The 24,247-nt window shown below is 53.7% G+C and overlaps 3 long non-coding RNA genes across 5 annotated transcripts; all 3 read left to right on the top strand.

Annotated features, from left to right (window-relative positions):
- Positions 1 to 1,575: 1,575 nt before the first annotated feature.
- LOC311205094 lies at positions 1,576 to 7,043 on the top strand. The gene is made up of 5 exons (XR_014618132.1): positions 1,576 to 2,619; positions 2,778 to 2,909; positions 4,760 to 4,997; positions 5,770 to 5,866; positions 6,718 to 7,043. It is a non-coding gene; the product is annotated as an uncharacterized lncRNA (long non-coding RNA).
- A 2,353-nt stretch (positions 7,044 to 9,396) lies between these two features.
- Positions 9,397 to 15,378, top strand: LOC311190131. Of its 2 annotated transcripts, XR_014617190.1 has the most exons (6): positions 9,397 to 9,469; positions 10,789 to 10,955; positions 11,114 to 11,245; positions 13,096 to 13,333; positions 14,105 to 14,201; positions 15,053 to 15,378. It is a non-coding gene; the product is annotated as an uncharacterized lncRNA (long non-coding RNA). The 2 variants fall into 2 exon arrangements; XR_014617191.1 differs by lacking the exon at positions 9,397 to 9,469 and having other exon boundaries at positions 9,912 to 10,955.
- Positions 15,379 to 17,731: 2,353 nt separating this feature from the next.
- LOC311195815 lies at positions 17,732 to 23,713 on the top strand. Of its 2 annotated transcripts, XR_014617540.1 has the most exons (6): positions 17,732 to 17,804; positions 19,124 to 19,290; positions 19,449 to 19,580; positions 21,431 to 21,668; positions 22,440 to 22,536; positions 23,388 to 23,713. It is a non-coding gene; the product is annotated as an uncharacterized lncRNA (long non-coding RNA). The 2 variants fall into 2 exon arrangements; XR_014617541.1 differs by lacking the exon at positions 17,732 to 17,804 and having other exon boundaries at positions 18,247 to 19,290.
- Positions 23,714 to 24,247: the final 534 nt, after the last annotated feature.

Below are 24,247 nucleotides of genomic sequence, written 5' to 3'. Positions count from 1 at the left end.
CGTTCCGAAAGTTCCCTCCCGGTGAGGCGGGGTTTCCTTCGCCCGTCGCGGGGTCGGCCGGGGCACTGTCAGGTCCGGGGAACCCTCGAAGGTGATGGGACTCCCTCGGGGGGGGTCAGATTTTGGGAGGAGGGGCGCACGTGGCGGGGGCACTGTTAGGTGCGGGGATTCGAAGACGGGGTGAGGTCGCCCATCCGGGCGCTGACCGAACTGGTCCCTGCTTAGCTTCCCGAACGGGGCAGCTGTGCTGTGTAGCCCCCCCCAAGCTCGCGCCCCCAAACGGGGGCCCGGAAGCCCCCCGGCGGCCATTTTTCCGTCGGAGCCTCACGGAGATGGGCGCCGCCATGCTCGGAAGCCCCCCGGCCGCCTTTTAACCGCCGGAGCCGCACGGAGATGGGCGCCGCCATGCCCGGAAGCCCCCCGGCGGCCATTTTTCCGCCGTAGCCGCACGGAGGTGGGCGCCGCCATGCCCGGAAAGCCCCCCGGCCGCCTTTTAACCGCCGAAACCGCACGGAGATGGGCGCCGCCATGCCCGGAAGCCCCCCGGCGGCCATTTTTCCGCCGTAGCCGCACGGAGGTGGGCGCCGCCATGCCCGTAAGCCCCTCGGTCGCCATTTAACCGCCGGAGCCGTACGGAGATGGGCGCCGCCATGCCCGGAAGCCCCCCGGCGGCCATTTTTCCGCCGTAGCCGCACGGAGATGGGCGCCGCCATGCCCGGAAGCCCCCCGGCCGCCTTTTAACCGCCGAAGCCGCACGGAGATGGGCGCCGCCATGCCCGGAAGCCCCCCGGCGGCCATTTTTCCGCCGTAGCCGCACGGAGATGGGCGCCGCCATGCCCGTAAGCCCCTCGGTCGCCATTTAACCGCCGGAGCCGTACGGAGATGGGCGCCGCCATGCCCGGAAGTCCTCCGGCGGCCATTTTTCCGCCGGAGCCGCACTGGAACGTATCCCGGCATGCCCCGCTCCCTTGCGGGGGAGTATATCCCGGCATGCCCCGCTCCTTTCCGGGGCAGTATATCCCGGCATGCCCCGCTCCTTTCCGGGCAGTATAACCGCGGAGCTGCCACGAGGAGCCTGCCCGTGCTTTCCGGGGCGATGAGGGGGCCCGTCGGGATGCCGGCGCTCCCTCCCGGTGAGGCTCCGGTTCCGCCGCCCGTCGCGGGGTCGGCCGGGGCCGGGTGGTCGGCGGGTCGCGGCGCGAGTGGTCGCGGCGGGCCGGGGGTCGGTGCGGGGCGCGCGGGCGGCGAGGCGCCGCGCCTTCCACCCCCCCCCAGCCGCGGCCGGCCTTCTGCCGGCGCCGGTCCGTGCCGGGACGTGTCTCCGCGGCGTCCGGCGGGGTGTCCGGGCCGGGAGGGGGGGCTCCGCGCCGCGCGGGCAGTGCGCGGAGGGGGTCGCGGCGGGGGCTTGGGGGTGCGGCCGGGCCAGAGCTCCCGTTCCCCGAGCAGCCGGCACGGGAGACACGGGGCACCGAAGGGGCCGGCGGGGCGGGGCGCGACTGGGCTCTTCCGGTCAGTCTGAGCGTGTCCGGGCCGCGGGGCTGGCAGGTTTGGGGGGATTTGGGGGTTTGCGTGGGTCTGTGTCTCTCTCTAGTTGCGGCTTGTGGGTTTTCTGTCTCGCGGGGCTCTTTTGGCAGAGGAGGGCTTAGGGCTTCTCTTGTGGCTGCTGTGGCGTTCAGTGGTTATCGGGGGTTCTTGTGGTGTCTGGGGTTTCCGGGTTTGCTGGTTTCTTCGGCTCGGTGGTTATTTTGCTCTGGTCTTTTCTTGGTTTTCTGGTTTGGGTTTCTTTTGTGGTTTTAATTGGGTTTTTGGGGGTTCCGTGGCTCGCAGGGTTTCTATAATTTTTTATGGTAAATGAAAATGGAGCACAGGTTCTGCTCTGCCTTTTGTTTCCTTGTCAGCCTTTGTTGCCCTTGTGAAATGTCCAAGCCCATTGGAGACATTACTGTTTGGCTTGCTATTTGAGCTTTCTTCTTGGATACCTTGTACCCATTAAGTCCCCAAAAGTTTAAGAGTTGGGTGGTTACCCATCCAGAACCTGTTGTCCTTCTTGTGAGTCTTGGTCCTTCCCAGCCCTCCACTGACCCCTGCCCTTTCTTACTACTCCTCTGATTTTTTTTTTTTTTTCCCCTTGCCTGTACTTCTCTATTCTACTGTCCTGCTCCCTTTTCTTCTCTCCCTTTCTCTTTCTTCATCTCCCTCTCCCTTTTCTTTTTCTCTCTGTGCTTTTTTCCTGCTTTCTCTTCCTCCTTTTTTCGTCTTCCATCTCTGTCCTGCAGGCCACTGCAGTTACTTTCCTTTTCCATCTCTTTGTCGTGATCTGCACCTGTCTTGTTTTCTCCAAAAATTTCTCTAGCCTGTTGTCTGGTGTTCTTTTTTTTTTTTTTCATTCTATATCTCACTGTCCCAGGCAGCAAGCTGGCCCTTGAATATGCTTTATTCTCCATAAATGCAGGTGCTGTTGGCAGCAGTTCATGAAACGAGGGGCATCTCCAGCAGATCCTGTAGAAGACAGAGTTGCTGCCTGAGGAGAGCACGCCTCAAAGTGTGCATCGTCAGATTTGCGCTCGCTAGAGAGTATGGGACGAAGCTGGCATTGGCGTCCTGTCCAGCCAGTGTCAGGTGACACCCACTTTGCTGCGCACTGGTTACAGGAGGATCTAGAGTAATACAGATGTACTTCTCAGCGAAGGCAGCGAAGCAACACTTTCCTTTCAAACGGTGAGGCTGGTAAGGAAAGCGCAGTTTGTCTCTGACTGTCTCTATTCCCTTTGTCTCAGGGAGGCTGAATGAAAATGATGACTTCTTGACTGTGTTATCACACTGGGTGAGTAGGTGTGACATGCTGGAGCTGGATACTGAAGTTGAGTACGTGGTGGAATCGATGGATCTGTGTTTTCTGCATGGAGAAGGTAACCTGTCATTCGTTTATTTTTCTTAAAATGAAGCAAAGGACTAGGGAAGGTGGGTTCTTCTTCACAGCGCAGATTTTGATGACATTGTTGGAGTAGAAATCCATCCAAGGGTGGTCCTAAAGTTGGCAACATCAGTAGCATAACAAGAGAGTCTCATGGTTCCGCTGTAAAGTGGAAGTACAGAAAGCTGTTCAGCTCGCAGAGTGCAGGCCTGTGTGACCTGGGAATCTACTGATGGACTCTGCCTTATGAGGTGAGATATTTTCGATCGAGCAGGGGGAGTCATCGTGACTTAACAATGTGGTAGCTACACTTGTGATGGGCTCCTGCAGTTTTATCAGCTATCGGACCCCGGAAGGCCTTCATCCTCCCTCCGTCTCTAGGATGAAAAGGCAAAACATGCCATATTGTGAGGATGATTGAGTACAATTTTCTGCCGCTCCATAAATAACTTTGATACTTAGTATATGTTAGGAGTGCTTGTGGGAGCTTCAGCCTCTTCTCGAAGCAGTCCCGTCTGTCTAAAGCGCGTGCTTTTAAAAACATCTGTGTGTTACATACATTAGGAACTAAAACTGCAGCTTGATTTTCCTCCTCTAGGGCTGATTTTTCATAATTGCTTCACCCCGGTAACAGAAACGGATAGGCCCTGTTTCGTCAGGGTCAGTCCTGACCTCGTTTAAATGCTGCTGCAAAGCTTCAGTGTTTCAGTTTGCAAGCTGTAAAAATACTTTGTTAAAGATAAGAGTGCTTCTTGGAACTTAAGTGGTAGAACCACCTTCTCAATGGTAGCTTTTGCTGGCTTGCTTTTGTGCAATGTACATCTTTGCCATTGTGATTTAGCGTGCCTGATTGGTTTAGCATACAGACATTGGCACCCGCTGAGTTGATAAACAGGTCTTTCTCACTGTGCCATTTTTCCACTTCCTTTAATTGTATCTTTTTCAGTCTGTAACCACAGTTAATGTCTTTTTTTTTTAAAAAAAGCACACTACAGCAGCTTGCTTTGTTCATGTGTTCAAAAGATGTTTGTGGTTGCTTTTCCCCCAGTTGTTGCTTGGTTTTTTTTCCTCTTTAAATGCTTTCTGAAAGGTAGAACTGCATTTCCTTGTAGGGTGCACTTAGACTTTTTCCATGTTATCGGAGTTGTAAGAACATGTCAGTTTCAACACAGAAAAAAGGTCCAGCTTTTGCCACGAGGCTTTTGCCATTAGGGTTTAGCCTAATGTTGCCGAGGAAGCTTTCTTTCTGCTTCCCTCTAAGCCTTACTGTAAAAAAGAAAAAAAGCTGTCATGGGAAAGCCGGTTAAATCGGGCTCGGACCCCAGATTGTCACCGGTTTAATGCAATGAAAGTGTCCTGACTGGACTGAAGCACCCTAAAACACTTTGCGTGCTGCAGCATAAGAATGCAGATGGCTTATCACGCAGTAACTTGGGGATCAGCACCGTTTGCTGCCACTGGCAGAGGCTTTTTTCTTATTCCTTCTGACTGACACGGCGATAGGAGGTGCCTGTTTTGTGGCAGTAGTGCAGCAGCACCATCTCTCGACCCTGCTGCCTCAGACATTGCTTAGCCTCACTGCATTTTGTTTCCTGGTTTTGCTCGGCAGGACAAGTCCTGTTTGGCTGTAATTGCAGGGTTAGAGTGTAATATGAGGAAAGGAGGGTGTTGGCTTAGGAATTTCTGTTCCGCTTGCCACAGTTTTGCCACCAGTATTGCAGTTGGCGAGGTGGCTGTCGGGCGTGGGAATCGCGGGGGTGAGTCTCAGTGTGGGGACAGGTTTGTTGCTGACACTTCAGCTGTTGGGGTTTTTGAGTTGCTGATGTGTGTTTTCTCATTCTACAGAACCACCTTCATGTTGCGTTCCCGGGAGTGTACTGTGGATGTACAGGAAAGATCTTTCCTGGTGAGACTGTCTATAAGCACCGAAGATGTTCGCCAGCTCTGCGCTGAGAAGTTCGAGGTGGACAAGCCGGCAGAGTGCAGCCCGTTTCTTGTTGTCGATGACACCTGGCAGCAGCTGACGGAGCATACCTGCCCTCGGGAAATGAAGGCTGAGTTGCACAGCTGTCCCCAACCCCAGGTCTTCCACTTTGTCTACAAATGTGTTAACAGAGATCTGTGTGGTGCCATTTGTCACAGTGATGACTCCACGTTTTAAAACCAGCAGCTCGTCGTTGGATTTCTGTTCCTCTTGTTAACGGCTGAAAACATCTTTGTTGGCTGGCATTCCTTAGGAGCCGAGACTGGTCTTAAACCAGGATTGCCCAGTAAAAATCCCTTAGCCACATCAGGCATAGCTTAGAAAACCCCATGTAAATCGTGCCCAGAGCCGGTTATGCAGACTATTCCACCAGCGTGTTTGAGCGAACAGCCACAAGACTCTGCTGCAGCATATCATATCGTGGCCCTCGGCAGGTTGTCTGCTGTGGTGTGCAAATGTCTTATTTTTTTTGCACCTGGCCTCTAGCCACATGTCATTTTGATTTATATATGTGTATGCTAGACAAGCATTGCAGTAAACTGGCTGGTGTTAGCTTGGGTTCGACTTGTCCCATTCAGGGCATCAGTTAACTCAGAATTACCTGGATGATTGATTGCATTCTTTCCTGGTTTTTTTTTTTTGTTTGTTTGTTTGTTTTTAATTACAGAAAATTGTGGGGGTTTATTATAGACATCTTGCAGCAGTTGCAGGTAGACTGTCAGGGTCGTCTTCTAAAAATATTTTTTCAGCTGTAAAGAATTCTGTAATTATGCATGTGATTTTAACATTCAATATACAAGAATAAGTCTCTTTCGGGTTTTGGCGTATTGCATTTAAGGTCTCTATGGTTTCTCCTCTTTTCCTGTTACAGGTGAGTTCTTGGGAGCTTGTGGTACCTGTAAGAAGGTCGTAGTATTGGCGCTGGTGATTTCATTGCCTTTATCTGAACTGGATGTACTGTTACCTGGGTTAGTGTTTCTATCCATTGGTTTAGACAGCCTTGTGGGTAGGAAGAGGAAGTTGAAAGAAAAGGATGTAGAGAAGGGGCAGAGAAAGAACGCAGAGAACCGAGTTTAGGATTAAAATGTGTTAGTCTGTCTGCTGGTGCAGGCTCCTCTCAGAAAATGAGCCAAGGAGGTTGGTAAGGTGTTTGTAGTTTTACTGATTTTTTTTTTTTTTTTTTTCCTGGTTTTTGTGGCTATAGGGGTTGGGTGGGTTGGATTTTTACAGGCTCTGGGATTTGTGGGGTTAGTGTGGGCTTGTGAGGTTTTTCTGTTGGTTTGTTTTTTTTAACTGGGGTTCTAAGGGGGGGTTTGGTTCTCTGCCTTTTGAAGGCTTTGGGGTTCTGTGGGTTGCGGGTTTGGGGGAGGGCTAGGGGCTTCTGTGGTGTTTTGAGTTCCCGCAGCTTTTCTTGTGGGGTCTGGGGTTTGTGTGTGTCTTTAATGGGGGTTTGTGGCTTCTTTGGTTTTTGGGCTTTGTGGGGGTTTCTAGTTTGTGGGAATTCTTTGGGTATTTTGGTTTGGTTTTTCTTAGGCTGAGAGGCTTTAGGAGGAAAGCCTGTTCTGAGCGTGGTGTTCTCCTTGTAACAGAAGCAGGGTCTCACTGTGGCATGCCAGCTGTCGTGGCTAACAAGGGAGCTTTTTTGTTTTGTGTTGTTATAAATATTACAAGAGTTCCACTTTGTAAAATGCTTTTGTGATGAGTTCAGGCTACGTCTTGCATCCATTGAAAGCAGTATTTACTGGGGCCGAGTCTTCCTGTTTGGAGCTGAGGAAGGAAGTATGGATTGAATAACAATGTATTGTTTTTTGACCTGCAGATGGTGGAAGAAAGTGAGGAAAGACTAACAGAAGAGCAGATTGAGTCACTTCTCCAGGCAGTCACCAGTCTTCTTCCAGGGGATCCAGAAGAACAGCCAAGAGACTTGGCAATGTTGGCTGAAGACGAAGGTGACCAAACCTTGGAGGCATCTCAGCCCAAAGCTGGCAACGGTTTCGACAGAGGAGAATCGGCTAACAATTTTCTGGGTTATACTTGGCAGCAGTTTACTGTTGTATTGGACATTGTTGTAAAATGCCTTAGAATTTTTATTATTCAGAGGTGATGAGGGAACCAGTTGTTTCCAAGAAAGCGTGGCCAAGGCCACTGTTGTTGTGGCATCTTTCCATCGATGGGGCTGGCAGCAGCTGAGTCAGGGCGGTTGGCTCTTTTTGGGGGACTATGGGGTCTTTACAGGGTCTCTTTTTGGTGGGGTCTAGGGCTTTTGGGGGGGGTTCTCTAAGGGGGGGTGTGGGGTTCTTTGAGGGGATCTTTATGGGGTCTCATTTTGGGGGGGATGTGAGGGGCTTGGGGGCGTCTTTAAGGAGTCTCAGGTTTTTTGGGGGGTGGTTAGGGTTCTTTATGGGGTCTGTTTGGGGGGTCTGGGTTTTTTGGGGGGGCTCTTTGTGGGCTTTGGGGAGTTGGGGGGCCCTAAGGGCCTTTTTAGGGGAGCGTGGGGGGGCTCTTTGGGGGGGGGGGGGTGTCTCTGAGGGGTTCTGGGGGGGTCTCTCTAGGGTCTATTTTTGGGGTGTTGGGGGTTCCTTCGGGGGTCTTCTAGGGGGTCAGGGGCCATGGTGGGGTTCGAGGGCTCTCAGAGGGGTCGCAGTAGGGTTGGGAGGGGGGTTGAATTCGCTGGAGGAGATGGGGGGTTGTTAATGAGCGCAGGTCAGCGGCAGACGGGTAATTAGTGGGGCAGGGGGAGCCGAAAAGGGCCGAGCAGAGGCGGAGAGATACGAGCAGAGGCGGAGAGATACGAGCACTGGCGGAAAGGCCCGAGCACTGGCGGAAAGGCCCGAGCGGGGATTCGAACACGGGGGTCCTCGGTGCTGCCGCCTTGCGGACACGCAGCGGTACTGCGCCCGGGTGGCGCAGCGCACGGAAGCCGCCGCGTTCTGCTGCCTCCGTGCACACTCGCCGCGTTCCTGCGCGGGTGCGCGCAGAGCCCGCTGCGTGCGGACTGCGGCCGGGCGGCGCAGCGCGAGCGGCAGGGCGCTTTAACGAGGGACGCCGCCATTGCGGGGCGGCCGCTCCCTCCCGGTGAGGGGGGGGTTCCGCCGCCCGTCGCGGGGTCGGCCGGGGCACTGTCAGGTCCGGGGAACCCCCGAAGGCGATGGGACTCCCTCGGGGGGGCAGATTTTGGGAGGGGACGCGCGGGTGGTGGGGGGGTCACTGTCATGTGCGGGGATTCGAAGACGGGGTGAGGTCGCCCATCCGGGCGCTGACCGAGCTGGTACCTGCTTAGCTTCCCGGACGGGGAAGCTGTGAGGTCACCGGACGCTCCCTCCCGGAGAGGCGCCGGTACCCCCCCCCGCCCCCCCCCTCGCGGGATCACTCGGTGCTGCCGCCTTGCGGACACGCAGCGGTACTGCGCCCGGGTGGCGCAGCGCACGGAAGCCGCAGCGTTCCGAAAGTTCCCTCCCGGTGAGGCGGGGTTTCCTTCGCCCGTCGCGGGGTCGGCCGGGGCACTGTCAGGTCCGGGGAACCCTCGAAGGTGATGGGACTCCCTCGGGGGGGGTCAGATTTTGGGAGGAGGGGCGCACGTGGCGGGGGCACTGTTAGGTGCGGGGATTCGAAGACGGGGTGAGGTCGCCCATCCGGGCGCTGACCGAACTGGTCCCTGCTTAGCTTCCCGAACGGGGCAGCTGTGCTGTGTAGCCCCCCCCAAGCTCGCGCCCCCAAACGGGGGCCCGGAAGCCCCCCGGCGGCCATTTTTCCGTCGGAGCCTCACGGAGATGGGCGCCGCCATGCTCGGAAGCCCCCCGGCCGCCTTTTAACCGCCGGAGCCGCACGGAGATGGGCGCCGCCATGCCCGGAAGCCCCCCGGCGGCCATTTTTCCGCCGTAGCCGCACGGAGGTGGGCGCCGCCATGCCCGGAAAGCCCCCCGGCCGCCTTTTAACCGCCGAAACCGCACGGAGATGGGCGCCGCCATGCCCGGAAGCCCCCCGGCGGCCATTTTTCCGCCGTAGCCGCACGGAGGTGGGCGCCGCCATGCCCGTAAGCCCCTCGGTCGCCATTTAACCGCCGGAGCCGTACGGAGATGGGCGCCGCCATGCCCGGAAGCCCCCCGGCGGCCATTTTTCCGCCGTAGCCGCACGGAGATGGGCGCCGCCATGCCCGGAAGCCCCCCGGCCGCCTTTTAACCGCCGAAGCCGCACGGAGATGGGCGCCGCCATGCCCGGAAGCCCCCCGGCGGCCATTTTTCCGCCGTAGCCGCACGGAGATGGGCGCCGCCATGCCCGTAAGCCCCTCGGTCGCCATTTAACCGCCGGAGCCGTACGGAGATGGGCGCCGCCATGCCCGGAAGTCCTCCGGCGGCCATTTTTCCGCCGGAGCCGCACTGGAACGTATCCCGGCATGCCCCGCTCCCTTGCGGGGGAGTATATCCCGGCATGCCCCGCTCCTTTCCGGGGCAGTATATCCCGGCATGCCCCGCTCCTTTCCGGGCAGTATAACCGCGGAGCTGCCACGAGGAGCCTGCCCGTGCTTTCCGGGGCGATGAGGGGGCCCGTCGGGATGCCGGCGCTCCCTCCCGGTGAGGCTCCGGTTCCGCCGCCCGTCGCGGGGTCGGCCGGGGCCGGGTGGTCGGCGGGTCGCGGCGCGAGTGGTCGCGGCGGGCCGGGGGTCGGTGCGGGGCGCGCGGGCGGCGAGGCGCCGCGCCTTCCACCCCCCCCCAGCCGCGGCCGGCCTTCTGCCGGCGCCGGTCCGTGCCGGGACGTGTCTCCGCGGCGTCCGGCGGGGTGTCCGGGCCGGGAGGGGGGGCTCCGCGCCGCGCGGGCAGTGCGCGGAGGGGGTCGCGGCGGGGGCTTGGGGGTGCGGCCGGGCCAGAGCTCCCGTTCCCCGAGCAGCCGGCACGGGAGACACGGGGCACCGAAGGGGCCGGCGGGGCGGGGCGCGACTGGGCTCTTCCGGTCAGTCTGAGCGTGTCCGGGCCGCGGGGCTGGCAGGTTTGGGGGGATTTGGGGGTTTGCGTGGGTCTGTGTCTCTCTCTAGTTGCGGCTTGTGGGTTTTCTGTCTCGCGGGGCTCTTTTGGCAGAGGAGGGCTTAGGGCTTCTCTTGTGGCTGCTGTGGCGTTCAGTGGTTATCGGGGGTTCTTGTGGTGTCTGGGGTTTCCGGGTTTGCTGGTTTCTTCGGCTCGGTGGTTATTTTGCTCTGGTCTTTTCTTGGTTTTCTGGTTTGGGTTTCTTTTGTGGTTTTAATTGGGTTTTTGGGGGTTCCGTGGCTCGCAGGGTTTCTATAATTTTTTATGGTAAATGAAAATGGAGCACAGGTTCTGCTCTGCCTTTTGTTTCCTTGTCAGCCTTTGTTGCCCTTGTGAAATGTCCAAGCCCATTGGAGACATTACTGTTTGGCTTGCTATTTGAGCTTTCTTCTTGGATACCTTGTACCCATTAAGTCCCCAAAAGTTTAAGAGTTGGGTGGTTACCCATCCAGAACCTGTTGTCCTTCTTGTGAGTCTTGGTCCTTCCCAGCCCTCCACTGACCCCTGCCCTTTCTTACTACTCCTCTGATTTTTTTTTTTTTTTCCCCTTGCCTGTACTTCTCTATTCTACTGTCCTGCTCCCTTTTCTTCTCTCCCTTTCTCTTTCTTCATCTCCCTCTCCCTTTTCTTTTTCTCTCTGTGCTTTTTTCCTGCTTTCTCTTCCTCCTTTTTTCGTCTTCCATCTCTGTCCTGCAGGCCACTGCAGTTACTTTCCTTTTCCATCTCTTTGTCGTGATCTGCACCTGTCTTGTTTTCTCCAAAAATTTCTCTAGCCTGTTGTCTGGTGTTCTTTTTTTTTTTTTTCATTCTATATCTCACTGTCCCAGGCAGCAAGCTGGCCCTTGAATATGCTTTATTCTCCATAAATGCAGGTGCTGTTGGCAGCAGTTCATGAAACGAGGGGCATCTCCAGCAGATCCTGTAGAAGACAGAGTTGCTGCCTGAGGAGAGCACGCCTCAAAGTGTGCATCGTCAGATTTGCGCTCGCTAGAGAGTATGGGACGAAGCTGGCATTGGCGTCCTGTCCAGCCAGTGTCAGGTGACACCCACTTTGCTGCGCACTGGTTACAGGAGGATCTAGAGTAATACAGATGTACTTCTCAGCGAAGGCAGCGAAGCAACACTTTCCTTTCAAACGGTGAGGCTGGTAAGGAAAGCGCAGTTTGTCTCTGACTGTCTCTATTCCCTTTGTCTCAGGGAGGCTGAATGAAAATGATGACTTCTTGACTGTGTTATCACACTGGGTGAGTAGGTGTGACATGCTGGAGCTGGATACTGAAGTTGAGTACGTGGTGGAATCGATGGATCTGTGTTTTCTGCATGGAGAAGGTAACCTGTCATTCGTTTATTTTTCTTAAAATGAAGCAAAGGACTAGGGAAGGTGGGTTCTTCTTCACAGCGCAGATTTTGATGACATTGTTGGAGTAGAAATCCATCCAAGGGTGGTCCTAAAGTTGGCAACATCAGTAGCATAACAAGAGAGTCTCATGGTTCCGCTGTAAAGTGGAAGTACAGAAAGCTGTTCAGCTCGCAGAGTGCAGGCCTGTGTGACCTGGGAATCTACTGATGGACTCTGCCTTATGAGGTGAGATATTTTCGATCGAGCAGGGGGAGTCATCGTGACTTAACAATGTGGTAGCTACACTTGTGATGGGCTCCTGCAGTTTTATCAGCTATCGGACCCCGGAAGGCCTTCATCCTCCCTCCGTCTCTAGGATGAAAAGGCAAAACATGCCATATTGTGAGGATGATTGAGTACAATTTTCTGCCGCTCCATAAATAACTTTGATACTTAGTATATGTTAGGAGTGCTTGTGGGAGCTTCAGCCTCTTCTCGAAGCAGTCCCGTCTGTCTAAAGCGCGTGCTTTTAAAAACATCTGTGTGTTACATACATTAGGAACTAAAACTGCAGCTTGATTTTCCTCCTCTAGGGCTGATTTTTCATAATTGCTTCACCCCGGTAACAGAAACGGATAGGCCCTGTTTCGTCAGGGTCAGTCCTGACCTCGTTTAAATGCTGCTGCAAAGCTTCAGTGTTTCAGTTTGCAAGCTGTAAAAATACTTTGTTAAAGATAAGAGTGCTTCTTGGAACTTAAGTGGTAGAACCACCTTCTCAATGGTAGCTTTTGCTGGCTTGCTTTTGTGCAATGTACATCTTTGCCATTGTGATTTAGCGTGCCTGATTGGTTTAGCATACAGACATTGGCACCCGCTGAGTTGATAAACAGGTCTTTCTCACTGTGCCATTTTTCCACTTCCTTTAATTGTATCTTTTTCAGTCTGTAACCACAGTTAATGTCTTTTTTTTTTAAAAAAAGCACACTACAGCAGCTTGCTTTGTTCATGTGTTCAAAAGATGTTTGTGGTTGCTTTTCCCCCAGTTGTTGCTTGGTTTTTTTTCCTCTTTAAATGCTTTCTGAAAGGTAGAACTGCATTTCCTTGTAGGGTGCACTTAGACTTTTTCCATGTTATCGGAGTTGTAAGAACATGTCAGTTTCAACACAGAAAAAAGGTCCAGCTTTTGCCACGAGGCTTTTGCCATTAGGGTTTAGCCTAATGTTGCCGAGGAAGCTTTCTTTCTGCTTCCCTCTAAGCCTTACTGTAAAAAAGAAAAAAAGCTGTCATGGGAAAGCCGGTTAAATCGGGCTCGGACCCCAGATTGTCACCGGTTTAATGCAATGAAAGTGTCCTGACTGGACTGAAGCACCCTAAAACACTTTGCGTGCTGCAGCATAAGAATGCAGATGGCTTATCACGCAGTAACTTGGGGATCAGCACCGTTTGCTGCCACTGGCAGAGGCTTTTTTCTTATTCCTTCTGACTGACACGGCGATAGGAGGTGCCTGTTTTGTGGCAGTAGTGCAGCAGCACCATCTCTCGACCCTGCTGCCTCAGACATTGCTTAGCCTCACTGCATTTTGTTTCCTGGTTTTGCTCGGCAGGACAAGTCCTGTTTGGCTGTAATTGCAGGGTTAGAGTGTAATATGAGGAAAGGAGGGTGTTGGCTTAGGAATTTCTGTTCCGCTTGCCACAGTTTTGCCACCAGTATTGCAGTTGGCGAGGTGGCTGTCGGGCGTGGGAATCGCGGGGGTGAGTCTCAGTGTGGGGACAGGTTTGTTGCTGACACTTCAGCTGTTGGGGTTTTTGAGTTGCTGATGTGTGTTTTCTCATTCTACAGAACCACCTTCATGTTGCGTTCCCGGGAGTGTACTGTGGATGTACAGGAAAGATCTTTCCTGGTGAGACTGTCTATAACCACCGAAGATGTTCGCCAGCTCTGCGCTGAGAAGTTCGAGGTGGACAAGCCGGCAGAGTGCAGCCCGTTTCTTGTTGTCGATGACACCTGGCAGCAGCTGACGGAGCATACCTGCCCTCGGGAAATGAAGGCTGAGTTGCACAGCTGTCCCCAACCCCAGGTCTTCCACTTTGTCTACAAATGTGTTAACAGAGATCTGTGTGGTGCCATTTGTCACAGTGATGACTCCACGTTTTAAAAGCAGCAGCTCGTCGTTGGATTTCTGTTCCTCTTGTTAACGGCTGAAAACATCTTTGTTGGCTGGCATTCCTTAGGAGCCGAGACTGGTCTTAAACCAGGATTGCCCAGTAAAAATCCCTTAGCCACATCAGGCATAGCTTAGAAAACCCCATGTAAATCGTGCCCAGGGCCGGTTATGCAGACTATTCCACCAGCGTGTTTGAGCGAACAGCCACAAGACTCTGCTGCAGCATATCATATCGTGGCCCTCGGCAGGTTGTCTGCTGTGGTGTGCAAATGTCTTATTCTTTTTGCACCTGGCCTCTAGCCACATGTCATTTTGATTTATATATGTGTATGCTAGACAAGCATTGCAGTAAACTGGCTGGTGTTAGCTTGGGTTCGACTTGTCCCATTCAGGGCATCAGTTAACTCAGAATTACCTGGATGATTGATTGCATTCTTTCCTGGTTTTTTTTTTTTTTTGTTTGTTTGTTTTTAATTACAGAAAATTGTGGGGGTTTATTATAGACATCTTGCAGCAGTTGCAGGTAGACTGTCAGGGTCGTCTTCTAAAAATATTTTTTCAGCTGTAAAGAATTCTGTAATTATGCATGTGATTTTAACATTCAATATACAAGAATAAGTCTCTTTCGGGTTTTGGCGTATTGCATTTAAGGTCTCTATGGTTTCTCCTCTTTTCCTGTTACAGGTGAGTTCTTGGGAGCTTGTGGTACCTGTAAGAAGGTCGTAGTATTGGCGCTGGTGATTTCATTGCCTTTATCTGAACTGGATGTACTGTTACCTGGGTTAGTGTTTCTATCCATTGGTTTAGACAGCCTTGTGGGTAGGAAGAGGAAGTTGAAAGAAAAGGATGTAGAGAAGGGGCAGAGAAAGAACGCAGAGAACCGAGTTTAGGATTAAAATGTGTTAGTCTGTCTGCTGGTGCAGGCTCCTCTCAGAAAATGAGCCAAGGAGGTTGGTAAGGTGTTTGTAGTTTTACTGATTTTTTTTTTTTTTTTTTTCCTGGTTTTTGTGGCTATAGGGGTTGGGTGGGTTGGATTTTTACAGGCTCTGGGATTTGTGGGGTTAGTGTGGGCTTGTGAGGTTTTTCTGTTGGTTTGTTTTTTTTAACTGGGGTTCTAAGGGGGGGTTTGGTTCTCTGCCTTTTGAAGGCTTTGGGGTTCTGTGGGTTGCGGGTTTGGGGGAGGGCTAGGGGCTTCTGTGGTGTTTTGAGTTCCCGCAGCTTTTCTTGTGGGGTCTGGGGTTTGTGTGTGTCTTTAATGGGGGTTTGTGGCTTCTTTGGTTTTTGGGCTTTGTGGGGGTTTCTAGTTTGTGGGAATTCTTTGGGTATTTTGGTTTGGTTTTTCTTAGGCTGAGAGGCTTTAGGAGGAAAGCCTGTTCTGAGCGTGGTGTTCTCCTTGTAACAGAAGCAGGGTCTCACTGTGGCATGCCAGCTGTCGTGGCTAACAAGGGAGCTTTTTTGTTTTGTGTTGTTATAAATATTACAAGAGTTCCACTTTGTAAAATGCTTTTGTGATGAGTTCAGGCTACGTCTTGCATCCATTGAAAGCAGTATTTACTGGGGCCGAGTCTTCCTGTTTGGAGCTGAGGAAGGAAGTATGGATTGAATAACAATGTATTGTTTTTTGACCTGCAGATGGTGGAAGAAAGTGAGGAAAGACTAACAGAAGAGCAGATTGAGTCACTTCTCCAGGCAGTCACCAGTCTTCTTCCAGGGGATCCAGAAGAACAGCCAAGAGACTTGGCAATGTTGGCTGAAGACGAAGGTGACCAAACCTTGGAGGCATCTCAGCCCAAAGCTGGCAACGGTTTCGACAGAGGAGAATCGGCTAACAATTTTCTGGGTTATACTTGGCAGCAGTTTACTGTTGTATTGGACATTGTTGTAAAATGCCTTAGAATTTTTATTATTCAGAGGTGATGAGGGAACCAGTTGTTTCCAAGAAAGCGTGGCCAAGGCCACTGTTGTTGTGGCATCTTTCCATCGATGGGGCTGGCAGCAGCTGAGTCAGGGCGGTTGGCTCTTTTTGGGGGACTATGGGGTCTTTACAGGGTCTCTTTTTGGTGGGGTCTAGGGCTTTTGGGGGGGGTTCTCTAAGGGGGGGTGTGGGGTTCTTTGAGGGGATCTTTATGGGGTCTCATTTTGGGGGGGATGTGAGGGGCTTGGGGGCGTCTTTAAGGAGTCTCAGGTTTTTTGGGGGGTGGTTAGGGTTCTTTATGGGGTCTGTTTGGGGGGTCTGGGTTTTTTGGGGGGGCTCTTTGTGGGCTTTGGGGAGTTGGGGGGCCCTAAGGGCCTTTTTAGGGGAGCGTGGGGGGGCTCTTTGGGGGGGGGGGGGTGTCTCTGAGGGGTTCTGGGGGGGTCTCTCTAGGGTCTATTTTTGGGGTGTTGGGGGTTCCTTCGGGGGTCTTCTAGGGGGTCAGGGGCCATGGTGGGGTTCGAGGGCTCTCAGAGGGGTCGCAGTAGGGTTGGGAGGGGGGTTGAATTCGCTGGAGGAGATGGGGGGTTGTTAATGAGCGCAGGTCAGCGGCAGACGGGTAATTAGTGGGGCAGGGGGAGCCGAAAAGGGCCGAGCAGAGGCGGAGAGATACGAGCAGAGGCGGAGAGATACGAGCACTGGCGGAAAGGCCCGAGCACTGGCGGAAAGGCCCGAGCGGGGATTCGAACACGGGGGTCCTCGGTGCTGCCGCCTTGCGGACACGCAGCGGTACTGCGCCCGGGTGGCGCAGCGCACGGAAGCCGCCGCGTTCTGCTGCCTCCGTGCACACTCGCCGCGTTCCTGCGCGGGTGCGCGCAGAGCCCGCTGCGTGCGGACTGCGGCCGGGCGGCGCAGCGCGAGCGGCAGGGCGCTTTAACGAGGGACGCCGCCATTGCGGGGCGGCCGCTCCCTCCCGGTGAGGGGGGGGTTCCGCCGCCCGTCGCGGGGTCGGCCGGGGCACTGTCAGGTCCGGGGAACCCCCGAAGGCGATGGGACTCCCTCGGGGGGGCAGATTTTGGGAGGGGACGCGCGGGTGGTGGGGGGGTCACTGTCATGTGCGGGGATTCGAAGACGGGGTGAGGTCGCCCATCCGGGCGCTGACCGAGCTGGTACCTGCTTAGCTTCCCGGACGGGGAAGCTGTGAGGTCACCGGACGCTCCCTCCCGGAGAGGCGCCGGTACCCCCCCCCGCCCCCCCCCTCGCGGGATCACTCGGTGCTGCCGCCTTGCGGACACGCAGCGGTACTGCGCCCGGGTGGCGCAGCGCACGGAAGCCGCAGCGTTCCGAAAGTTCCCTCCCGGTGAGGCGGGGTTTCCTTCGCCCGTCGCGGGGTCGGCCGGGGCACTGTCAGGTCCGGGGAACCCTCGAAGGTGATGGGACTCCCTCGGGGGGGGTCAGATTTTGGGAGGAGGGGCGCACGTGGCGGGGGCACTGTTAGGTGCGGGGATTCGAAGACGGGGTGAGGTCGCCCATCCGGGCGCTGACCGAACTGGTCCCTGCTTAGCTTCCCGAACGGGGCAGCTGTGCTGTGTAGCCCCCCCCAAGCTCGCGCCCCCAAACGGGGGCCCGGAAGCCCCCCGGCGGCCATTTTTCCGTCGGAGCCTCACGGAGATGGGCGCCGCCATGCTCGGAAGCCCCCCGGCCGCCTTTTAACCGCCGGAGCCGCACGGAGATGGGCGCCGCCATGCCCGGAAGCCCCCCGGCGGCCATTTTTCCGCCGTAGCCGCACGGAGGTGGGCGCCGCCATGCCCGGAAAGCCCCCCGGCCGCCTTTTAACCGCCGAAACCGCACGGAGATGGGCGCCGCCATGCCCGGAAGCCCCCCGGCGGCCATTTTTCCGCCGTAGCCGCACGGAGGTGGGCGCCGCCATGCCCGTAAGCCCCTCGGTCGCCATTTAACCGCCGGAGCCGTACGGAGATGGGCGCCGCCATGCCCGGAAGCCCCCCGGCGGCCATTTTTCCGCCGTAGCCGCACGGAGATGGGCGCCGCCATGCCCGGAAGCCCCCCGGCCGCCTTTTAACCGCCGAAGCCGCACGGAGATGGGCGCCGCCATGCCCGGAAGCCCCCCGGCGGCCATTTTTCCGCCGTAGCCGCACGGAGATGGGCGCCGCCATGCCCGTAAGCCCCTCGGTCGCCATTTAACCGCCGGAGCCGTACGGAGATGGGCGCCGCCATGCCCGGAAGTCCTCCGGCGGCCATTTTTCCGCCGGAGCCGCACTGGAACGTATCCCGGCATGCCCCGCTCCCTTGCGGGGGAGTATATCCCGGCATGCCCCGCTCCTTTCCGGGGCAGTATATCCCGGCATGCCCCGCTCCTTTCCGGGCAGTATAACCGCGGAGCTGCCACGAGGAGCCTGCCCGTGCTTTCCGGGGCGATGAGGGGGCCCGTCGGGATGCCGGCGCTCCCTCCCGGTGAGGCTCCGGTTCCGCCGCCCGTCGCGGGGTCGGCCGGGGCCGGGTGGTCGGCGGGTCGCGGCGCGAGTGGTCGCGGCGGGCCGGGGGTCGGTGCGGGGCGCGCGGGCGGCGAGGCGCCGCGCCTTCCACCCCCCCCCAGCCGCGGCCGGCCTTCTGCCGGCGCCGGTCCGTGCCGGGACGTGTCTCCGCGGCGTCCGGCGGGGTGTCCGGGCCGGGAGGGGGGGCTCCGCGCCGCGCGGGCAGTGCGCGGAGGGGGTCGCGGCGGGGGCTTGGGGGTGCGGCCGGGCCAGAGCTCCCGTTCCCCGAGCAGCCGGCACGGGAGACACGGGGCACCGAAGGGGCCGGCGGGGCGGGGCGCGACTGGGCTCTTCCGGTCAGTCTGAGCGTGTCCGGGCCGCGGGGCTGGCAGGTTTGGGGGGATTTGGGGGTTTGCGTGGGTCTGTGTCTCTCTCTAGTTGCGGCTTGTGGGTTTTCTGTCTCGCGGGGCTCTTTTGGCAGAGGAGGGCTTAGGGCTTCTCTTGTGGCTGCTGTGGCGTTCAGTGGTTATCGGGGGTTCTTGTGGTGTCTGGGGTTTCCGGGTTTGCTGGTTTCTTCGGCTCGGTGGTTATTTTGCTCTGGTCTTTTCTTGGTTTTCTGGTTTGGGTTTCTTTTGTGGTTTTAATTGGGTTTTTGGGGGTTCCGTGGCTCGCAGGGTTTCTATAATTTTTTATGGTAAATGAAAATGGAGCACAGGTTCTGCTCTGCCTTTTGTTTCCTTGTCAGCCTTTGTTGCCCTTGTGAAATGTCCAAGCCCATTGGAGACATTACTGTTTGGCTTGCTATTTGAGCTTTCTTCTTGGATACCTTGTACCCATTAAGTCCCCAAAAGTTTAAGAGTTGGGTGGTTACCCATCCAGAACCTGTTGTCCTTCTTGTGAGTCTTGGTCCTTCCCAGCCCTCCACTGACCCCTGCCCTTTCTTACTACTCCTCTGATTTTTTTTTTTTTTTCCCCTTGCCTGTACTTCTCTATTCTACTGTCCTGCTCCCTTTTCTTCTCTCCCTTTCTCTTTCTTCATCTCCCTCTCCCTTTTCTTTTTCTCTCTGTGCTTTTTTCCTGCTTTCTCTTCCTCCTTTTTTCGTCTTCCATCTCTGTCCTGCAGGCCACTGCAGTTACTTTCCTTTTCCATCTCTTTGTCGTGATCTGCACCTGTCTTGTTTTCTCCAAAAATTTCTCTAGCCTGTTGTCTGGTGTTCTTTTTTTTTTTTTTCATTCTATATCTCACTGTCCCAGGCAGCAAGCTGGCCCTTGAATATGCTTTATTCTCCATAAATGCAGGTGCTGTTGGCAGCAGTTCATGAAACGAGGGGCATCTCCAGCAGATCCTGTAGAAGACAGAGTTGCTGCCTGAGGAGAGCACGCCTCAAAGTGTGCATCGTCAGATTTGCGCTCGCTAGAGAGTATGGGACGAAGCTGGCATTGGCGTCCTGTCCAGCCAGTGTCAGGTGACACCCACTTTGCTGCGCACTGGTTACAGGAGGATCTAGAGTAATACAGATGTACTTCTCAGCGAAGGCAGCGAAGCAACACTTTCCTTTCAAACGGTGAGGCTGGTAAGGAAAGCGCAGTTTGTCTCTGACTGTCTCTATTCCCTTTGTCTCAGGGAGGCTGAATGAAAATGATGACTTCTTGACTGTGTTATCACACTGGGTGAGTAGGTGTGACATGCTGGAGCTGGATACTGAAGTTGAGTACGTGGTGGAATCGATGGATCTGTGTTTTCTGCATGGAGAAGGTAACCTGTCATTCGTTTATTTTTCTTAAAATGAAGCAAAGGACTAGGGAAGGTGGGTTCTTCTTCACAGCGCAGATTTTGATGACATTGTTGGAGTAGAAATCCATCCAAGGGTGGTCCTAAAGTTGGCAACATCAGTAGCATAACAAGAGAGTCTCATGGTTCCGCTGTAAAGTGGAAGTACAGAAAGCTGTTCAGCTCGCAGAGTGCAGGCCTGTGTGACCTGGGAATCTACTGATGGACTCTGCCTTATGAGGTGAGATATTTTCGATCGAGCAGGGGGAGTCATCGTGACTTAACAATGTGGTAGCTACACTTGTGATGGGCTCCTGCAGTTTTATCAGCTATCGGACCCCGGAAGGCCTTCATCCTCCCTCCGTCTCTAGGATGAAAAGGCAAAACATGCCATATTGTGAGGATGATTGAGTACAATTTTCTGCCGCTCCATAAATAACTTTGATACTTAGTATATGTTAGGAGTGCTTGTGGGAGCTTCAGCCTCTTCTCGAAGCAGTCCCGTCTGTCTAAAGCGCGTGCTTTTAAAAACATCTGTGTGTTACATACATTAGGAACTAAAACTGCAGCTTGATTTTCCTCCTCTAGGGCTGATTTTTCATAATTGCTTCACCCCGGTAACAGAAACGGATAGGCCCTGTTTCGTCAGGGTCAGTCCTGACCTCGTTTAAATGCTGCTGCAAAGCTTCAGTGTTTCAGTTTGCAAGCTGTAAAAATACTTTGTTAAAGATAAGAGTGCTTCTTGGAACTTAAGTGGTAGAACCACCTTCTCAATGGTAGCTTTTGCTGGCTTGCTTTTGTGCAATGTACATCTTTGCCATTGTGATTTAGCGTGCCTGATTGGTTTAGCATACAGACATTGGCACCCGCTGAGTTGATAAACAGGTCTTTCTCACTGTGCCATTTTTCCACTTCCTTTAATTGTATCTTTTTCAGTCTGTAACCACAGTTAATGTCTTTTTTTTTTAAAAAAAGCACACTACAGCAGCTTGCTTTGTTCATGTGTTCAAAAGATGTTTGTGGTTGCTTTTCCCCCAGTTGTTGCTTGGTTTTTTTTCCTCTTTAAATGCTTTCTGAAAGGTAGAACTGCATTTCCTTGTAGGGTGCACTTAGACTTTTTCCATGTTATCGGAGTTGTAAGAACATGTCAGTTTCAACACAGAAAAAAGGTCCAGCTTTTGCCACGAGGCTTTTGCCATTAGGGTTTAGCCTAATGTTGCCGAGGAAGCTTTCTTTCTGCTTCCCTCTAAGCCTTACTGTAAAAAAGAAAAAAAGCTGTCATGGGAAAGCCGGTTAAATCGGGCTCGGACCCCAGATTGTCACCGGTTTAATGCAATGAAAGTGTCCTGACTGGACTGAAGCACCCTAAAACACTTTGCGTGCTGCAGCATAAGAATGCAGATGGCTTATCACGCAGTAACTTGGGGATCAGCACCGTTTGCTGCCACTGGCAGAGGCTTTTTTCTTATTCCTTCTGACTGACACGGCGATAGGAGGTGCCTGTTTTGTGGCAGTAGTGCAGCAGCACCATCTCTCGACCCTGCTGCCTCAGACATTGCTTAGCCTCACTGCATTTTGTTTCCTGGTTTTGCTCGGCAGGACAAGTCCTGTTTGGCTGTAATTGCAGGGTTAGAGTGTAATATGAGGAAAGGAGGGTGTTGGCTTAGGAATTTCTGTTCCGCTTGCCACAGTTTTGCCACCAGTATTGCAGTTGGCGAGGTGGCTGTCGGGCGTGGGAATCGCGGGGGTGAGTCTCAGTGTGGGGACAGGTTTGTTGCTGACACTTCAGCTGTTGGGGTTTTTGAGTTGCTGATGTGTGTTTTCTCATTCTACAGAACCACCTTCATGTTGCGTTCCCGGGAGTGTACTGTGGATGTACAGGAAAGATCTTTCCTGGTGAGACTGTCTATAACCACCGAAGATGTTCGCCAGCTCTGCGCTGAGAAGTTCGAGGTGGACAAGCCGTCAGAGTGCAGCCCGTTTCTTGTTGTCGATGACACCTGGCAGCAGCTGACGGAGCATACCTGCCCTCGGGAAATGAAGGCTGAGTTGCACAGCTGTCCCCAACCCCAGGTCTTCCACTTTGTCTACAAATGTGTTAACAGAGATCTGTGTGGTGCCATTTGTCACAATGATGACTCCACGTTTTAAAAGCAGCAGCTCGTCGTTGGATTTCTGTTCCTCTTGTTAACGGCTGAAAACATCTTTGTTGGCTGGCATTCCTTAGGAGCCGAGACTGGTCTTAAACCAGGATTGCCCAGTAAAAATCCCTTAGCCACATCAGGCATAGCTTAGAAAACCCCATGTAAATCGTGCCCAGGGCCGGTTATGCAGACTATTCCACCAGCGTGTTTGAGCGAACAGCCACAAGACTCTGCTGCAGCATATCATATCGTGGCCCTCGGCAGGTTGTCTGCTGTGGTGTGCAAATGTCTTATTCTTTTTGCACCTGGCCTCTAGCCACATGTCATTTTGATTTATATATGTGTATGCTAGACAAGCATTGCAGTAAACTGGCTGGTGTTAGCTTGGGTTCGACTTGTCCCATTCAGGGCATCAGTTAACTCAGAATTACCTGGATGATTGATTGCATTCTTTCCTGGTTTTTTTTTTTTTTTGTTTGTTTGTTTTTAATTACAGAAAATTGTGGGGGTTTATTATAGACATCTTGCAGCAGTTGCAGGTAGACTGTCAGGGTCGTCTTCTAAAAATATTTTTTCAGCTGTAAAGAATTCTGTAATTATGCATGTGATTTTAACATTCAATATACAAGAATAAGTCTCTTTCGGGTTTTGGCGTATTGCATTTAAGGTCTCTATGGTTTCTCCTCTTTTCCTGTTACAGGTGAGTTCTTGGGAGCTTGTGGTACCTGTAAGAAGGTCGTAGTATTGGCGCTGGTGATTTCATTGCCTTTATCTGAACTGGATGTACTGTTACCTGGGTTAGTGTTTCTATCCATTGGTTTAGACAGCCTTGTGGGTAGGAAGAGGAAGTTGAAAGAAAAGGATGTAGAGAAGGGGCAGAGAAAGAACGCAGAGAACCGAGTTTAGGATTAAAATGTGTTAGTCTGTCTGCTGGTGCAGGCTCCTCTCAGAAAATGAGCCAAGGAGGTTGGTAAGGTGTTTGTAGTTTTACTGATTTTTTTTTTTTTTTTTTTCCTGGTTTTTGTGGCTATAGGGGTTGGGTGGGTTGGATTTTTACAGGCTCTGGGATTTGTGGGGTTAGTGTGGGCTTGTGAGGTTTTTCTGTTGGTTTGTTTTTTTTAACTGGGGTTCTAAGGGGGGGTTTGGTTCTCTGCCTTTTGAAGGCTTTGGGGTTCTGTGGGTTGCGGGTTTGGGGGAGGGCTAGGGGCTTCTGTGGTGTTTTGAGTTCCCGCAGCTTTTCTTGTGGGGTCTGGGGTTTGTGTGTGTCTTTAATGGGGGTTTGTGGCTTCTTTGGTTTTTGGGCTTTGTGGGGGTTTCTAGTTTGTGGGAATTCTTTGGGTATTTTGGTTTGGTTTTTCTTAGGCTGAGAGGCTTTAGGAGGAAAGCCTGTTCTGAGCGTGGTGTTCTCCTTGTAACAGAAGCAGGGTCTCACTGTGGCATGCCAGCTGTCGTGGCTAACAAGGGAGCTTTTTTGTTTTGTGTTGTTATAAATATTACAAGAGTTCCACTTTGTAAAATGCTTTTGTGATGAGTTCAGGCTACGTCTTGCATCCATTGAAAGCAGTATTTACTGGGGCCGAGTCTTCCTGTTTGGAGCTGAGGAAGGAAGTATGGATTGAATAACAATGTATTGTTTTTTGACCTGCAGATGGTGGAAGAAAGTGAGGAAAGACTAACAGAAGAGCAGATTGAGTCACTTCTCCAGGCAGTCACCAGTCTTCTTCCAGGGGATCCAGAAGAACAGCCAAGAGACTTGGCAATGTTGGCTGAAGACGAAGGTGACCAAACCTTGGAGGCATCTCAGCCCAAAGCTGGCAACGGTTTCGACAGAGGAGAATCGGCTAACAATTTTCTGGGTTATACTTGGCAGCAGTTTACTGTTGTATTGGACATTGTTGTAAAATGCCTTAGAATTTTTATTATTCAGAGGTGATGAGGGAACCAGTTGTTTCCAAGAAAGCGTGGCCAAGGCCACTGTTGTTGTGGCATCTTTCCATCGATGGGGCTGGCAGCAGCTGAGTCAGGGCGGTTGGCTCTTTTTGGGGGACTATGGGGTCTTTACAGGGTCTCTTTTTGGTGGGGTCTAGGGCTTTTGGGGGGGGTTCTCTAAGGGGGGGTGTGGGGTTCTTTGAGGGGATCTTTATGGGGTCTCATTTTGGGGGGGATGTGAGGGGCTTGGGGGCGTCTTTAAGGAGTCTCAGGTTTTTTGGGGGGTGGTTAGGGTTCTTTATGGGGTCTGTTTGGGGGGTCTGGGTTTTTTGGGGGGGCTCTTTGTGGGCTTTGGGGAGTTGGGGGGCCCTAAGGGCCTTTTTAGGGGATCGTGGGGGGGCTCTTTGGGGGGGGGGGGGTGTGTCTCTGAGGGGTTCTGGGGGGGTCTCTCTAGGGTCTATTTTTGGGGTGTTGGGGGTTCCTTCGGGGGTCTTCTAGGGGGTCAGGGGCCATGGTGGGGTTCGAGGGCTCTCAGAGGGGTCGCAGTAGGGTTGGGAGGGGGGTTGAATTCGCTGGAGG

Source organism: Gallinula chloropus, assembly GCF_964237585.1.
Source record: "Gallinula chloropus genome assembly, chromosome: 1".
NCBI classification, from domain to species: domain Eukaryota; kingdom Metazoa; phylum Chordata; class Aves; order Gruiformes; family Rallidae; genus Gallinula; species Gallinula chloropus.
Note: the sequence above shows the minus strand (reverse complement) of the source record. Positions and strands in the feature narration are given on the sequence as shown.